This window comes from Molossus molossus, unplaced genomic scaffold (assembly GCF_014108415.1).
Source record: "Molossus molossus isolate mMolMol1 unplaced genomic scaffold, mMolMol1.p scaffold_m16_p_11, whole genome shotgun sequence".
NCBI classification, from domain to species: Eukaryota; Metazoa; Chordata; class Mammalia; order Chiroptera; family Molossidae; genus Molossus; species Molossus molossus.
The window spans coordinates 98,671,239-98,676,520 of NW_023425346.1; the positions used below are offsets into that span (position 1 = coordinate 98,671,239).

A 5,282-nucleotide genomic window follows, 5' to 3' on the forward strand; every position below is an offset into this window, starting at 1 on the left:
GCCCTGACTGGGAATGGAACTCAGACCCCTCAGTCCGTGGGATGATGCTCAATCCACTGAGCAGCACCAGCTGGGCAAGGATATTGTTTTGAATATTTTGTTGGTGATTTGTTGCTGATATATAGGAACACAACTGATTATTATGTATTAATTTTAGTTCTAGTGGCTTTGCTGAAGACACATATGAATTTTAAGAGATTGTTCTTTAGCCTGGCTGGTGTGTCTCAGTGATTGAGCATTGAACCATGCACCAAGATGTTGCCAGTTCAATTCCCGGTCAGGGCGCATGCCCAGGTTGTGGGCCAAATCCCCAGTGTGGGGCATGCAGGACGTGGCCAATAGATGTTCTCTTTCATTGATGTTTCTATCTCTCTCTCTCTCCCTTTCTCTCTCTCTAAAAAATCAATAAAGAAAAAAAAAAAATTGTTCTTCAGATTTTCTAGGGATTCAACTACTGGTCTTCAAATTATTTTTTTCATCTACAATAATTATAAATCTAATTTATTCTTTTGACCTTATCTCACTGCAAAGACCTTTAGCATAATGTTAAACATACATGGTGATAATGTAACATTTTCAGTCCATAAGAAGGCTTTAAATACTTCACCATTATTAAGTATGATTTTTTGTATAGAATTTCCTTGATAGTCTTATGAGATTAGAGAGTTATCTTTTATTCCTAGTTTATTAAGCATTTTTATGATGAATATAAGTAACTTTTCTGTACCTTTACAGATGACTACAAGGCTTTTCTGTTGAGTTACTATGAAGAATAAGGCTAGATTCTGCATTTAATGAGAAAACCTCACCTTGTTGCTCTTTCCAAGCATTGCCAGATTCCATTTACTCAGTTCTTGTGCAGTGGTTTGAATTTCAGAATCAATTTCTGTTATACATAAAGGTTTATTTATATTTTTATTTATTTCAGGTCAGTATTGCTATTATTTTTTTCTGAGAATTTAAACATGCCATCTATATTATAAAATTTATTAACATATAGTTGTTCATATTATACTCAAATGTTTTATAGTACATATACCCAAACATAGGTATATATCTTCCGTTTTGTTTTCTCAGTGCTGGTAATCTGATCCATTTCTCTCTTGCTCTTTCCCTCCTTCTCCTCTCTTTCTTCCTGTTTCTCCACTCCCTTTCTCTATCCTCTCTTCCATCTTCTTTCTTCAGGGTGACCTTTCAGAAACTTATTACATTTATTAGTATTTTAAAAGTATAATATTTGGATTTATGTCTTTTCTCCATTGTGTATTTCTTTTCTACTTCACTGGTTTCTATTCTTATTCTTGAAATGAATACCTAGATCACTGATTTTTCAGCTTTATTCTATTTTAATTAATAGAATTAATTAGATTAGATTAATTAAATAAATTAATTAAATGCATCTAAGGCATTTTCCTTTTAGCATCATTTAATTGCATCTTACACATTGATATGTATTTTTCATATTTATTTATTTTAAGTATTTTCTAACTTCCATTTAATTGCTTATTGCAAGCCTGATTGGTCTTGATGTATATTTCGTAACATTCAAACTTTGAGTTTTAAAAGTACTGTAATTCTTTGTTAGTGATTTATTCTTTTTTATGGTGTGAAAACATACTTTGAATTGTAATTCTTTCAGATTTATTAAGGTTTGCTTTATTGAGAGCTTCAAATGGGTGATTTTAGTAAATGTTCGTTTTTACACTTGAAAATAATGTATACTTTACACTATACAATTTTAATTTGGTCACGTTTATGAACAGAGATGTTGAAATTTTAAATACCATTTTTTACTCTTCCTTTATTCCTTGGACTACCACTTACTGAGATAGGTGTCGTAAAATCTCCCAGTATAGTTATAAATTTATCTACTCCTTTTAGTTCTGTCAAATTTCATATATTTGTATATTTGTACCTTTTAATATATGTTGAGGCTTTTTTGTTATATGCATAATAATTAATACTTGAGTAATGTAAGTAGTGAGAGTTATTTCTTGGTTTCAGCAATATGGGACTGTTGGTGACCGTGAGGACATCAGCTTTATTGGAGTGGTGAGAACTAAAGGCTCACTGAAGTACAAACAAGAGAGAAGGAAAGGAGACATGGAGACAGACATTATAATTCCTCTAACTCAAAGATCTGTTCTTTACATGGGGAATAGCAATGCAATGATGGCTGGAGAAGAGAGTTGAGACCAAGGGAGGCTGTGTGTGTGTGTGTGTGTGTGTGTGTGTGTGTGTGAAGAAGTTCTTTCAGCATGTTTCTAATGCAATTGAGAATTTCATGCAGAAAGAAATTTGACAATGAAGCAGAGAGGAGAGCTAGTTGCAAAAACAGGTCCTTTTGAGAGTCTGAAACCCAGAGCACAATGATGAAGCGTCCAGCCAGAGTCACACAAGGGAAAGAAGAGCAAATGGACACACATATGAGCTAAGCTTATTTTGTGGCAGATGCAGGTGGAAGTTTTTTTCTCATGGGGCCTGTTTTCTCTGTGAAATAAGGAGGGCCATCATTTAAGAAGGAGGAGAGGAGGGGATGTTGGGGGTTAAGAAGAGGAGTGTGGAGGAGACTGGGAGATGGGCGAATAGTGTCCGGGAAATGGAGGCATCAGGCAGAGCCCCAGTGCAGATGGTGTTATAAAATGAAAGTAGGACTGACTTCCCATTTCTCCAACAGAACAGCCTGAGCAGCAGAGGGGATAGTCTAAACTCTGGGGCAGGGCATGTGATGTCTTCCTTCTTTCTAGCCGAAAGCTCCGCTCCTGGTCTGGAAGCTTAGCACACCCGGCCATCTGCTGCATGCCTCAGTGTAGTGCCATCGGCCAGACCACAGGTTGTGTGGCTGCTGTAAATTCCCTGCAGATTTCAGTAACCAATTAACTCTTAGTTCTGAGTATTGTCAGGTCTTGAGTTTTTGTTCCAGGAAGAAATTAGGAAGGATTGAGCACCTGATCTTAACAGAGGCCATTTTCAACCAGAAAGAAGTGTTATCCACTTGACGACACATCGCTACTCTGTGAAAATGTGTCACGTTATCTTGCAGAAATATCACGAGCTCACCATTATTTTTTCCTATTTTGCACTTTCTTGTGTCCTTTTCACTGAATTTCAAACACCAGTTCAACTACGACTTTCCTGGAGTTGCTGCCCACGGACTCCATTGGGACTTCCTGGCGTCCCGGGGTCGTCGAAAAGTCAACTTTCCTTCATGACGAGGTGGCTCTGTTTTTGTGCTAACTTCAAGTGTCTGAAAAACTAATTTATGTGATAGATTAAAGTGACAGGAAAAAAACACCCTAGGCACAGTCATTTCACATGGCACAACAGATTTCCAAAATAAAACAGCTTTTATTTCAACATAGTATCCTCCAGAGGGTCAACTACTATTGGGCTGTTAAGTCCTTCACACATCATTAATTCCCAAGCAAGAAGGCGATAAATCTCCCCGCAAAACTAGTTCCGTGTACATAGGGGAAAATAGAGCTAATATCTGACTTGTAGGCACAGTTAAAAATAAATATTGTCTATATACACATTCTGGTTGGTAAGAAACATGTCATTCGTGTAAAGGTTACAAAGGATGTAAGCTCAGGCGTGCAGTTTGTGAATTCGGTGGGTGCACGAAGAAGCAACCACGGTGCTGTTTACATCTGTTGTAATGACCTGTTCTTGTACAGGAAAGTCCGGGCATAGTTTTCGTTTAGAAGCAAGTCAAAGACATCCTGTGGCAGGACATATTCTGGACATATTTCAGTTCATGAGACACTAGAGCGCTGACCACTTCCACCCCGGAGCCTGGCACGGCTGGCCCACCCCCTGCCGCCCCCAAACCCCCAGAGCCTTTCCAAAGAAGAAAGGTGTTGGCTGTGATGCTTGGGAGGGAAGGCCTGGTGGTTTTGTGGATTTCTTTCTTTCGTTAGAGGACATTTTAAAGGGATTACTAGCATCAAGAAACCTTAAATAGTATGTTTTTAAGGGGCAAGACGAAATATTCAGCAGAGCCCACGACCCGTCTGCAGCCCCCGTCCTCTCAGTTCATCCTCTGGTCTGTTTAGTAAGAAAGTGTTGTTCTGACAAGAAGGAAAAGGGCGTAGCACAGACTTTTGGCCCTGGGTGCGGGGAGCAAAGCGTGTCCCTGCGCCCTTAGATTCCTCCGGTGCTCCCGAAGGTGGCCTTGGCGGACCGATGCCAGCCGCGAAGAGGCGCCTGTCTGGGAAGGCCAGTGTGGGACCAGGAGACAATCCTTCCCTGCCGCCAGGATAATCCAGAGTTTGGGACCGACCTCTGAGACACAGTGAGACAGTGAGGCGCTACACGCAAAGCCCAGACTAGGCGCTGAAACGGATTAAGAAGGACCACGCTGACTTGGCCCGTGATCCTCCAGCACAGCGTCTGCAGGTCCAGTTGGGGAATTACGTCTCGTTGGGCCTGGCCACAACTGTGGGAGTTAACGACAGCCCATATCAAGGCGCTGAATTCTTTGTGACGGTTCATTTTCCTACAGACTACCCCTCCAAGCCACCGAAGGTTGCGTTTACAAGAATGTATCACCCAAATATTGACAGTAACAGCAGCATTTGTTTGATATTCTAAAATCACAGTGGTCTCCTGCTCTAACTCTTTCTAAAGTTTTTTTTTTTTTTATCTGTTGTTCACTATTTTATGATCCAAACCCAGATGACCCCCTAGTGCCAGCGATTGTGCAGATCTATAAACAGACAGAGATAATAAGCACAACAGAGTATCTTGGGAGTGGACTCCAAAGGTCAGAATAACCTGCATTATAGCTGGAATAAACTTTAACTTGCTGTGCCTCTTTGATTACTCCTCTTATCAGACCTCATCTTTGAAAATTTTATATTTTGTTTACCTCCCTCCATTCACGCACATGCTCATCTGAGAAGATTTAAATTCTTCCGGCTTTGGACATTAACTGCTTTTGGAAACCGTTCAGCAGTTATAAGAGAACAGTTGCCCAAGAGTCAGAATATTTTTTATTTTATTTATTTTTTTAAAATGCATCTTTATTGCTGAATGTATTACAGATGTTCCTCCTTTTTCCCCTATTGACCCCCTCCTCCCTGCTCCCACCCCAACCTGCCTTTTCCCACATTGTTGTCTGTGTCCATTGGTTATGCCTGTAAGTTCTTTGGTGTATTTCCCCCCCACCCACCCCCTTTAAGGTTTGTCAGTCTAACAACCAATTTGTACTTCTTAATCCCTTCATCTTTTTCACCCATTCCACCTACCCCCCTCCCATCTGGCAACCAACAAAATGTTCT

At 40.0% G+C, this 5,282-nt stretch overlaps 1 pseudogene; it reads left to right on the forward strand.

Moving 5' to 3' along the window:
* Window positions 1–4,185: 4,185 nt before the first annotated feature.
* On the forward strand, window positions 4,186–4,900 carry LOC118625060 (annotated as a pseudogene).
* The last annotated feature ends 382 nt before the right edge of the window (window positions 4,901–5,282 follow it).